At 43.2% G+C, this 13,195-nt stretch overlaps 1 long non-coding RNA gene across 1 annotated transcript in view; it reads left to right on the plus strand.

Moving 5' to 3' along the window:
- The first annotated feature begins 12,025 nt into the window (after positions 1 to 12,025).
- Positions 12,026 to 13,195, plus strand: part of LOC134466669 (uncharacterized) — a 7,344-nt gene continuing 6,174 nt past the window's right edge. The window contains exon 1 of the long non-coding RNA XR_010038370.1: positions 12,026 to 12,141. This is a non-coding gene — a long non-coding RNA (uncharacterized LOC134466669). The remainder of the gene's footprint in view (positions 12,142 to 13,195) is intronic.

The following is a 13,195-nucleotide window of genomic DNA, read 5'->3' on the forward strand; positions in this document are numbered from 1 at the left end:
ATTTCGAGACGATTCGAGCCAACGCAGCCCCTTCTCTACCGGATTTTAATCTGGGGTGTACTCACTTTTGTGAGTACATGTTCAAATATTTATGGCTGTATTTTGTTTTTTTCTGAGTGAACAAGAAATATAAGTGACTAAATAAGTTGTTAAAAGGTCACTAATCATTGTGTCAAAGTGAAATTTCTGTAATGCTTTCCTATGAAAAGATATACTCACAAATCTGCAAAAACTGTGAGGGGTGTATTCACTTTCGTGATATACTGTAGGTCGCCCCATGGTCAGCTGCAACTTCAAACGTAGGTTGTGTGACGTTTCCCAATGTGTTACTTTTCTAAGCTTGTGTGGTATCGGATGCGATGCCATGTTACGGCTTGTTGGTTTGGGGTGCCTTGAAATTTTTCATGAATTGAAAGGGTGCCTCGCCTAAAAAAAAGGTTGAGAAACACTGACCTAGTATACAGCCCACATGATTGATCCCGGCCCCTGATCCCGGCCAGGAACGATAATGCGGCCCCCAGAGAAAAAAGTTTGGAGTAGAACATGCTGAGGTGAAGTGAAGTGAGGTGAAGTGAAGTGTTCTTAGGGACTTTCAGCTAGCACAGGTTCCACATGGCAGCCATAAGATTGTGATGACAATCATAAGAGAGACTCTCTCTCTCTCTCGCACATGTGTGCGTGTGCGTGCGTGTGTGTGTGCAGGTGACAGTGTGTGTGTGTGTGTGTGTGTGTGCGTGCGCGTGTGTGTGTGTGTGTGTGTGTGTGTGTGTGTGTGTGTGCGTGTGTGTGTGTGTGTACAGGTGACAATGTGTGTGTGTGCGTGTGCGCGTGCGTGTGTGTGTGTGCGCGTGCGTGCGTGTGTGCGTGTGTGCGTGTGTGTGTGTGCGTGTGTGCGCGCCTGCGTGCGTGCGTGCGTGTGTGTGTGCAGGTGACAATGTGCAATATCCCAGTTGGTTGGAACATGTTTTTGCTGTTGCTGGTGGTCCATGACTGGCTATGTAGTTCAACATGTCTCAGTACTGTTTCGTTCTGGAACTTGATCTGCAAATATTTCAAAGATCTTTTGTGTGTTACTATGTCTTGAGTTTGTGTAATCTTTGCCACTGTTGGACAACCCCAGGGTTTGTAGAAATAAGAAGAATGTCCGCACACTGCTCCCGTGTTGCTTTTTTAAAAAAAAATTCTCAAGTGAGCGCTTTCGAGCTTTCGCTCTTCATCAGACTTCTCTGATGAAGAGCGAAAGCTCGAAAGCGCTCACTTGAGAAAAATGTAAAAAAAAAAAAGCAACACGGGAGCAGTGTGCGGACATTCTTCTTATTTCTACAATACTTTGGCCTTTTGTCATGCACCTGCGTCTTGGATGTGCGCACCACTAACCTACTGACCAACCCCAGGGTCTGCTCATTGTTAGTCTAGAGGATATGTCGAAAAGATGTTCACTTCCGGAAGAAAGCACGAAAATTGGTATATAGGGGGTTTTGGGGATGCTGATTCCAATTAGAAGTGGCTCCACGCTCGCAAACGAAGGGATCTACTTCAAAAACAAGAAATCCAAGATGGCCGCCATCGCAAAAACCTGTATTTGTTTTGAGCCATAACTTTGGATCTGGTTGTTATATGAGCATGATCTTGGTGTCAAAATGTAGGTTTTGTGGCCCAATAATTTCATTTAAAGGCAATATAAGCCTCTAACTAAAGATATGACAAAGATATAGGGTGCAACAAAGCAGCAATCACATTGACGCATTTGTGTGAACTGTGCTGATTTAAGAAAGCGAGGCATGATCATTTATGTTAGGCTTGGTGTATCCTATTCTAAGGCACTAGGGATTTGTAAGTATGTATTCATGTTCCTGGACTCAAATACAGTGTTGCCAATTTGGCGACTTTGTCGCTAGATTTAGCGACTTTTGGACCTGGCGACAAAAAAAACACATCTGGCGACTTTGGCGACTTTTTGGTGAATCTGGCTACTTTGAAAAACTCTTCATTTAAGTGACAAAATTATTGTTTTTCAACATAACTGCAGCTCTGCGTAGCCGTGCACACATCTTTTCTAGAGATTTACGCTGCATGCGTGATGCTGTGACGTCATACGTAACGTCATCTGGCGACTTCTAGCGACTTTTCAGAGAGCCAATAGCGACTTCTGCTGAATTTGTTTTGGCAACACTGCTCAAATAAGCCTTTACATCTTGCATGTTTCAACACATTCAAACACAAAGCGTGTCCTGCATGTCCTGTGCAATATACCCCCGCAGGGAATAAAAGTACTGATCTGAATGTACGCATCATGGGATATCATTCAACTTGATTTGTTCAGCTATACACAAATATGGCTGCATAAAGCCTATGTGATATTTAGCACCCAACTTGCAACTTTGAGTTTATGAATTTAGGATCATGAGTATCAACTTTTTTTCAATCAAGCCATATTCTGTTCACTCATAAAATCACAAAAAAAGTTATTTCTGGAAGAAAATAAATCAATAATAATAATAATAAGACTGCATTTCCGGAGAGACAATGCTATTAGTATGCTTGCGGCTTATGCACACACACACACACAGAGCTGTTGTATACACACACAGAAACACGAGGGAAAGAGATAGAGGTCTGAGTGTGTGTGTGTGTGTGTGTGTGTGTGTGTGTGTGTGTGTGTGTCTGTGTCTGTTTGTGTGTGTGTGTGTGTGTGTGTGTCTGTGCGAGAGAGAGAGAGAGAGAGAGAGAGAGAGAGAGAGAGATGTGTGTGTGTGTGTGTGTGTGAGAGAGAGAGAGACAGAGAGGGAGAGGTGTGTGTGTGTGCGTGTGTGCATGTATGGATATGCTTCAGGTGCCTTTCAGCAATGGGTGGGTAGGGAGAGGTAAGGGTGGGATTCGAACCTGCAACCCTCTGACAGACCAACACCCTACCCAGTAGGCCACTGCCACTTACTGTATAGAGTGGCCACAGCAGCATATTAGGCCACGGTTGCCCAGGTGACAGCAGAGGTCTAAAGTTCTACAAGGCTGCATGTGTGTGTGTGTGTGTGTGTGTGTGTGTGTGTGTGTGTCTCTTCACACAGTTTGTATTCAGAGCCAAGACCTCTCTGACAATGCCTTTACCTAGTTGATACCTAGTTAAAAACCCCAGGACAGGTCACCTCTCACTCTAACTGCCACAGTTTGTGACATCATCTTGACCATTCTACCATTCATTTCAATGAGGGGGAAAACAGAGAGAAAACTGAGGAAAAACAAGTCTGGTGAACAAATGAAAGGGGGTAGGCCAGCGAAAAATACACCACCCTGAGCCCTTTTCGAGCCGTTCGTTTTGGCACTCGAACCGTGTCTCTATCTCGAACGCTGCAACGATTCAAAGCCGCCATACTAATGAATGGCGATTCCTATAGGCCGAGGTGAATGGAAAAATGTAGAATAATAATAAACTCTTGATGAACAATTAGTATGCTTTCCGGCAAGCATACTAAATAAACTGTTGGAGAACAATTAGTATGCTTGCTGGGGGCAAGCAGAGGCCTTTGGCAAGCATACTAAATAATACTATAGGACTATTTCGTACATGGTAGACACAATCATCTGCTGTTATGAGGACATCTCTGTCATCTGGGAACTGTCCATTTGTTACCAGTGTAGTTATCTGCATTTGCCAGAAATGCCTGCCAATCTGGTAACAAATGAACAGTTCCCAGATTTGGACTATGCTACCAAAGATGCAGTTTCCAAAGATATATTCCAACTAGAGGTGAAGTGCTAGTACTAGTACAAATAGACCTGCCAGATCTCGGTGCAAGTGCATGGAGGCAGAGTTAAAGTGCACACGTCTGTGCAAGTGCACATGCAATTTCTAAGACTGACCACTGACTGTTTTTGCATCTGTTATAGTTATTGTAGAGTGGATTATTAAGTGTTAGCCCTATGGTCTTCTGTTTGCTTTTTGAATGCAGGAAGAAATGATGTTCCCCATAGTATTCATCATCATCATCATCATCATTATCATTATCATTATCATTATTATTATTATTATTATTGATTTACTTTCTTCCAGATATAAAGTTTTTAAGTTGTGAATAAAATGATGGACTGACTGAAAAAAAAGCTGGTACTCATGATCCTAAATTCATAAACTCAAAGATGCAAGTTGGGTGCTAAATATCACATAGGCTTTATGCAGCCAAATTTGTGTATAGGTATCCTAAATATCTGTGTGCTTCAGGGATATTCTGAACAAATCAAGTTAAGTGCTAACCCAGGCTTTATTTACAATAACTTGTAACAATAAGTTATGTTTCATTGCAACTTTGAGGGCATTTCCACCTTTTATCTTAAAAAAGCCCGGATTTAGCTGTCCATTGGCTAAAAGTGTGTTTATTACATAGTGTGTCGTTAATCTGGTAACCAAATACTTAGCTCACCGGTTTCTCCTCTTCATGCTGAATCCATACATATCTCATATGTTAAATTTGGTTTAACTAATCAAAAGCAATAACAGTTTATATATTTTAGAGCGCCCCCTGCAGGCCATTTTGTTATCTGTGTGTTTGACACTCGAACTCAATGCTCTATAGACCCTAAACTTCAACTTGGAAGTGAAAACAAAACTTTAACACCAATTTGAAATGACTGAGCCTAATACGACCCCACTAAAAGGATCTACAAGTATAAAAATATAGCTATCGCAATTGCGGCCATCTTCAATTTCTCAACTTTGAGGTGAATCCTTAATATTTTGAAGCTCAAATGGCTTACTCATGACTTCAGCGATAACCAAAACCTACAATTAGTCGTCAAGATCAATATTCTAGTGCATATTCATCCGAAGTTGTGGATAACTGTAAATTTGGCCATCGGAGATGTCAGCCATGTTGGATTTCTCGATTTTCAGTGTGGTACCTTGGTTTTGCAAAGCTAAATGGCTCATTAATTAATTCAGCAATCCCAAGAACCCACATTTAGTCGCAGAGGTCAGGATTATATGACATATGCAACCTAAGTAATGAAGAATTGTTAATTTGGCGGCCATCTTGGATTTGTCCATTTTGAGGGTGATCCCTTGATTTTTGAGCTTGGAGCCGCTTCTTATCGTAATCAGCATACCTGAAAACCTTTGTATACAAATTTTCATGCTTTCTTCCGGAAGTGAACATCTTTGCCAAAAATCCTGACATATCCTCTAGACTATGTTCCCAATGTCAGGTGTATCTGCTCTTTGTCTGTCTGCTTGCCTGTACATGTGTCTTCTGGTGCATATGTACTGTATGTGTATAGATGTGTGTATGCATTTACAGTATATCACGACAGTGAGTACACCTCTCACAGTTTTAAAAAATAAAGTGATACACCAGACTAAATGTGGATGTCTAATTTAGTCTGGCCTTGATGCATAATACAACCGAAGATTGTTGATGAGAACAACCTTCCCTGAAAACCCTGCCCGCTTTGATTCAAAACACATCTTTGAGAGGCCAGACCCACCCGTAGACAAAACATTTTGCCGTCCAGCGGGTGGCGCTGGTTCACCAGGCTACCCAATGTCAGGTGTATCTGCTCTTTGTCTGTCTGCTTGCCTGTACATGTGTCTTCTGGTGCATATGTACTGTATGTGTATAGATGTGTGTATGCATTTACAGTATATCACGACAGTGAGTACACCCCTCACAGTTTTTGCAGATTTGTGAGTATATCTTTTCATAGGAAAGCATTACAGAAATTTCACTTTGACACAATGATTAGTGAACTTTTAACAACATATTTAACCGCTTAAATTTCTTGTTCACTCTGAAAAAAGTGTTTCGTGATATACTGTATGTATTCTCTTCAGCTGAATGTGTTGAACATAATACTGCAAATATTTTATTTCCAAATCCAAAAAGGTTGGGCTGTTCCTCTAAAATAAGGCTCAACGTTCTGCCAGTGGACCGCTGTTCTAGTCACCGGTTACTGCACTAGTACAATATTGTGCACAGTGTTCAAGTTCAAGTTCAAGGTTTTATTGTCAATTTCTTTACATGCACTGGTCATACAAAGAATTTGAAATTACGTTTCTTGCTTTCCCATGCAGACATAGACTAATCTAGGTAAGGACATAGACAGTATAGACATAGACAATACTTATACATGGACATCAGACGGTATGGACATAGACAGTGCTCATACAGACATTTAAAGTGCAAGACTGGACAACAGAAGACTTGTAGAGAACATACATTAAGAGGAGGTATTTGTTGTTGTATTTGTTGTGCTTTTTCTAAAAGTGTTGAGCACTGCATTACGACTTGGGCACTGCCATTATGCACGGTGTTGAGCACTGCATTACGACTTGGGCACTGCCATTATCTTATCTTATCTTATCTTATCTTATCTTATCTTATCTTATCTCTATCCTCCTCTCTCTCCCTCCTCCAGGTTCCTTCAGTGCTCCCTCTATCCTCTATTGTGTCTTCATGCAGTTTGCTAACGCTACCTCTCCCTCCCTCCTCTCTCTCCTCCTCTCTCTCCCTCCTCTCTATCCTCCTCTCTCCCTCCTCTCTCTCTCTCCTCTCTCCCTCCTCTATATCCTCTCTCTCCCTCCTCTCTCTCCCTCCTCTCTATCCTCCTCTCTCTCTCCCTCCTCTCTCTCCCTCCTCTCTATCCTCCTCTCTCTCCCTCCTCTCTCCCTCCTCTCTCTCCCTCCTCTCTCTCCCTCCTCTCTATCCTCCTCTCTCTCTCCTCTCTTTCCCTCCTCTCTCCCTCCTCTCTCTCCCTCCTCTCTTTCCTCCTCTCTCTCCCTCCTCTCTATCCTCCTCTCTCTCCCTCCTCCAGGTTCCTTCAGTGCTCCCTCTATCCTCTATTGTGTCTTCATGCAGCATGCTAACGCTACCTCTCTCTCTCCCTCCTCTCTATCCTCCTCTCTATCCTCCTCTCTCTCCCTCCTCTCTATCCTCCTCTCTCTCCCTCCTCTCTATCCTCCTCTCTCTCCCTCCTCCAGGTTCCTTCAGTGCTCCCTCTGTCCTCTATTGTGTCTTCATGCAGCATGCTAACGCTACATGCTACTGGACGCCCTCAGGAGACGGCAGCAGCAACATCACCTACACACTGACCGTCAACACGTGAGTCTCTCTCCACAGTGTACTGTAGTCTTTTCTCCCATTGAGACCCATTCTAGGACCTGGCTACTAGACTACAACAATGGCCTCTTCAGATTGCCTAGTGTGTAGTATTTTCTCCCTTTGAGACCCATCATAAAAGCTGGCTACTGGACTACAAAAATGGCCACCCCCTGTGCAAGAATGGCCTCATTAAGTCTAATGAGTGTAGTCTTCTTTCCCATTGAAACCCATTATATGACCTGGCTACTAGACTTCAAAAATGGCCACCCCCTGTTTGAAGATGCACAGGCAACCCTACCCGCCTGTTCCGTGGCTGAAGTGGCTGCATGTCATGCGTCTTCTGTTGTGTAGTCCAAATAATTGCATAGTTTTGCACAGACACACAACTCACAAATTGCTTGACAAGTGAAGTCGACAATCATACCATTCATTCTGAGGTACAGCGTATGTGTGATCTTGGGGGAATGTTTAACTTGCTCTGTACTGAAAATGAAAAGGCAGCAGTTTTTTAAGAAAGATACTGTTTTTGATATTTTTAATAAGGTCCCACCTTTAAAGGTTTTGAACTTTCTAGAATGTATTGATGTTAAAAAATGTATTTAATCTCTTTATTTATATGGTTGTTAATTTTGTAAATGCGATGTGATGTTTTTTTAATATCTGTATTGGCCATGATATAGCCATAGCTGCTGAAATGGCAATAAATGTAAACAATCAATCAATCAATCAATCTTGGGGGAATGCGAGGTGGATCGGAAAACAGCTTTGATCAGTCCAGTCAATTTTTCTTGACCTTTCTCAGCCAGTGTTGCCAGATTGGGCGGGGCTTGGGATGAGCGTCAGCGGGCAAAAACGGGAAAAATTGGCCATTTGGCGTTTTTTTAAGCCGTTTTGAGCCCATAGAAGTCAATGTAATTTGTTGAATTTGGGCGGAATTTAGCGCATTTTGGCGGTTTTTGAGAACCTTTTGGGCGGGATTTGGTCAGACACATCTGGCAACACTGTTCTCAGCCCCATGAGCTGCCCGGAAGGGGCGCACACAGGTTCCCCATTGCCGTGTCTTATACATGGGTTCCAAATGTTTGTTTATAACCCGACTGCGTAAAACTATCTGCGTACAACTCAACCTCTGATTGTTGCAAACCGTGGCCAGTCAAAAAAATAGCGCATGTGGTTGGCTGCCAGTGTTTTGCCCCTTTTCAGAACATCGTGTTTACAAACATTCAGAACCCACGTATAATGGGTTTCAATGGGAGAAAAGACCCATTATGGAACACTGCTATTGAACTACAAAAATTGCCTAGTGTGTAGTCTTTTTTCCCATTGTAACCCTTAACAAGACGTGGCTTTGAACTACAATATTGGCCATTTCAGGTGGTCTAGTGTGTAGTCTTTTCTCCCATTGTAACCCTTAACAAGACGTGACTATTGAACTGCAAAAATGTCCATTTCAGGTAGTCTAGTATGTAGTCTTTTCTCCCATTGAAGCTATTGACAGTTACACAAAGTGTTTGTGTGTTCTCAAAGGCTATATATTTCCAAACAGCGTACGTACATTATGGCTGAGTCTGTGAGTGTGTGTGTGTTTATATATTTGTGTGTGTGTGTGTGTGTGTGTGTGTGTGTGTGTGTGTGTGTGTGTGTGTGTGTGTGTGTGTGTGTGTGTGTGTGTGTGTGTTTGCGTTTTGTGACGATTATTCCGGGATGCAATGTGTGTTTGGATACATTTGTTTTGGTCTTCTGACAACTCTGAGCTTCTTATTGATGAACATCCTGTGTGTGTGTGTGTGTGTGTGTGTGTGTGTGTGTGTGTGTGTGTGTGTGTGTGTGTGTGTGTGTCTGTGTGTGTGTGTCTGTGTGTGTGTGTGTTCCTCTGTCTGTGCACTGGTTTTATGACGCACATTCTTAGATGCAATTTCTCATTTGTGTTCATCTCTTGTTCTCTCTCTCTGTCTCTCTCTCTCTCTCTCTCTCTCTCTCTCTCTCTCTCTCGCTCTCTCTCTCTCTCTCTCTTGCTCTCTCTCTCTCTCTCTCTTGCTCTCTCTCTCTCTCTCTCTCTTGCTCTCTCTCTCTCTCTCTCTGTGTGTTTGTGTGTCATTTTGCTGAATTCCCATGTTGTCAATGCATTCTTTTTGATTGAAGGTCTCTCTCTCTCTCTCTCTCTCTCTCTCTCTCTCTCATCCAGTGCAAGTTCAATGTTTCCTTTTGTATGTGTCATTCTTTATTCATGTGCCCTCTTGGTTTTCTGTCATACCCCCTAGCAACTTTCATTCCTAGCAAATGTATTTTTATTAGAGATGCACCGGATCCGGTACCGGTAGTCACTATGTTTCAACCCCTTTGTAGGATCCGATATCTGGTTCCGGATCCGGCAGGATCTTAATCAGTGGATCCGGTGCATATCTAATTTTTATACCAAAAAAAATCTGCGACGTTCAGGTAGTAAAACTGGTGGCGGTTTGTGTTGTGTTCAGAAAGACACACGAAACAGTGCTGTGTGCAGCAAGCTTGTTTACTCACAGTTTGATGTAGGGATGTAAATGATTAATCGACTTTAGATTAATTAGTGTGCAAGAGGTTGCTCAATTAAAATGCATTAATCACGATTAATTGCTAGAGGGCGCTAGAGACTGATGAGTAGTTCTAGTTCTATTCAAATCCATGGTGCTCGTAGATTATCTATTAAATCGTCATTGCAACTTCTAGAGTTCTTTTGGGTCTTTTGGAGATGTGTACTTGAATCTGTGATTATGCCAAGCCTAATGGTGTAAGTTGTTACTGTTTGAATTATGAGAAAAACGATCTTTCAAGACAGGCAAATGTCACTGGCAAGCAACATTTCACTGCAGGGTTAAGCTTGCTAGGTTAGCTTAACGTGCTAGCAAGCGAAATCACAAATGTAGTCATTTCAAACTGTGAGCTGTAATTTTAATTACTAACACCCTGTCAGATATCAAGACTGGTATTAGCTGAACTGGGCATGGTAATATATGACCATGCATGAAGAGGAGCACCATCTGTTCAATTTTAGGTGAATCCATGTTAGCTATAAGTGTTGTTGTCATAGCTCCATTCATTCTCAATGGAGCCTGTTAGCTTATTAGCTCTCCTTACAGACACAGGAAAGAGCTTTTTTTTGGTTCAGAAATTAGAATTACTATCCATTATGGACAACAACACACTATCCAAAATATAGCATTTCTTTATTTTGAAGCTTATTAAATTAAATTGCTCGTGGTTGATCATGCTGGCAGACACACCTTTATGCAAACAAGTCAGTCCCGAGCCTGCTCACGTTTGACTCAACGTTGTCATATCTCAGGCAAGGCGACTTAGAGGGGGCGTGGGGTAGTCTAGAGCTACATCTGCTTTGAGTTCACTCCACACACACACACACACACACACACACACACACACACACACACACACACACACACACACACACACACACACACACACACACACACACACACACACACACACACACACACACACACACACACACACACCGCTGAGTCAGCTGAGATAACAGGATGGGTGTGTGCGCGTGTGTGTCTGTGTGTGATGGCAGAAGTGCTGGAAAATGGTCTGATGGCAAAGATAATGCGCAATTGTGTGTGTGTGTGTGTGTGTGTGTGTGTGTGTGTGTGTGTGCGCGCCACCAAGGCCCTCTCTTGCAACATCCAGCAGCTCAAAATAGTGTGTGTGTGTGTGTGTGTGTGTGTGTGTGTGTGTGTGTGTGTGTGTGTGTGTGTGTGTGTGTGTGTGTTCGTGTGTGTGTCCGTGTGTCTGTGTGTCCGTGTGTGTGTCTGTGTGTCCGTGTGTGTGTGTGTCTGTGTTTCTGTGTGTGTGTGTGATGGCAGAAGTGATAGAAAATGGTCTGATGGCAAAGATAATGCGCAATAGTGTGTGTGTGTGTGTGTGTGTGTGTGTGTGTGTGTGCGTGCGTGCGTGTGTGCGTGTGCAACTGTCTGACAACTGTGTGAGTGCCACCAATGCCCTCTCTTGCAACATCCAACATGCACTTCAGAAAGTAACAACGTGCCTTGCATCCCCTCTCTGTTTGTGTGTGTGTGCATGTGTGTGTGTGTGTGTGTGTGTGTGTGTGTGTGTGTGTGTGTCTGTGTGCGTGTGTGTGTGTGTGTGTGTGTGTGTGTGTGTGTGTGTGTGTGTGTGTGTGTGTGTGTGTGTGTGTGTGCAGGTGACAATGTGCAATATCCCAGTTGGTTGACACATGTTTTTCCTGTTGCTGGTGGTCCATGACTAGCTATGTAGTTCAACATGTTTCAGGATTGTTTTGCTCTGGAACTTGATCTGCAAGTATTTCCGCTTACATTTCTTGTTCGCTCTGAAAAAAGTGTGTACTCACTTTCGCGATATACTGTATGTATTCTCTTCAGCAGAATGTGTTGAACATAATACTGCAAATATTTCATTTCCAAATCCAAAAAGGTTGGGCTGTTCCTCTAAAATAATGCTCAACGTTCTGCCAGTGGACCGCTGTTCTAGTCACCGGTTACTGCACTAGTACACCATTATGCACGGTGTTGAGCACTGCATTACGACTTGGGCACTGCCATTGTGCACGGTGTTGAGCACTCCATTACGACTTGGGCACTGCCATTATCTTATCTTATCTTATCTTATCTTATCTTATCTTATCTTATCTTATCTTATCTTATCTTATCTTACCTTACCTCCCTCCTCTCTCCCTCCTCTCTATCCTCCTCTCTCTCCTCTCTCTCCCTCATCTCTATCCTCCTCTCTCTCCCTCCTCCAGGTTCCTTCAGTGCTCCCTCTGTCCTCTATTGTGTCTTCATGCAGCATGCTAACGCTACCTCTCTCTCCCTCCTCTCTATCCTCCTCTCTCTCCCTCCTCTCTCTCCCTCATCTCTATCCTCCTCTCTATCCTCCTCTCTCTCCCTCCTCCAGGTTCCTTCAGTGCTCCCTCTGTCCTCTACTGTGTCTTCATGCAGCATGCTAACGCTACATGCTACTGGACGCCCTCAGGAGACGGCAGCAGCAACATCACCTACACACTGACCGTCAACACGTGAGTCTCTCTCCACAGTGTACTGTAGTCTTTTCTCCCATTGAGACCCATTCTAGGACCTGGCTACTAGACTACAACAATGGCCACCCCCTGTTTGAAGATGCACAGGCAACCCTACCCGCCTGTTCCGTGGCTGAAGTGGCTGCATGTCATGCGTCTTCTGTTGTGTAGTCCAAATAATTGCATAGTTTTGCACAGACACACAACTCACAAATTGCTTGACAAGTGAAGTCGACAATCATACCATTCATTCTGAGGTACAGCGTATGTGTGATCTTGGGGGAATGTTTAACTTGTTCTGTACTGAAAATGAAAAGGCAGCAGTTTTTTGAGAAAGATACGGTTTTTGATATTTTTAATAAGGTCCCACCTTTAAAGGTTTTGAACTTTCTAGAATATATTGATGTAAAAACAAAATATTTAATATCTTTATATATATGGTTTGTAAATGTGATATGATGGTTTTTTTATATCTGTATTGGCCATGATATTGCCATAGCTGCTGAAATGGCAATAAATGTAAACAATCAATCAATCAATCAATCTTGGGGGAATGCGAGGTGGATCGGAAAACAGCTTTGATCAGTCCAGTGAATTTTTCTTGACCTTTCTCAGCCCCATGAGCTGCCCTGAAGGGGCGGGACCCACTAGTTTGACGCCCTCTCAGTACTTCACATGGTAATCAAACATTTCAAACAAGCAATTTAAGGTTAGGTTTAGGGTTAAGGTTAGGGTTAGGTTTAAGGTAAGGGTTAGGGTTAGGTTTAGGGTTAAGGTTAGGGTTAGGGTTTAGGTTTAGGTTAGGTTTAGGGTCGTATGACGTAAGCGGTAAGTACCGAAAGGGCGTCGAATTAGTGAGCCCCCGGAAGGGGCGGACACATGTGACGGAGGTCATCTTGCACCTGTTCACCCCCCTCGGGGATCGAACGTGCGACCTCGTCAACTACAACGGTTCGGCAATGGAAGACACAGTACGATACCGCTGGGCCAAGAGACTAGTCTCTCGGCCCAACGGCACGAGACTGTATGAGGCTATCGGAGGGAGGTTTACCAA

This window comes from Engraulis encrasicolus, chromosome 16, assembly GCF_034702125.1.
Source record: "Engraulis encrasicolus isolate BLACKSEA-1 chromosome 16, IST_EnEncr_1.0, whole genome shotgun sequence".
NCBI lineage: Eukaryota > Metazoa > Chordata > Actinopteri > Clupeiformes > Engraulidae > Engraulis > Engraulis encrasicolus.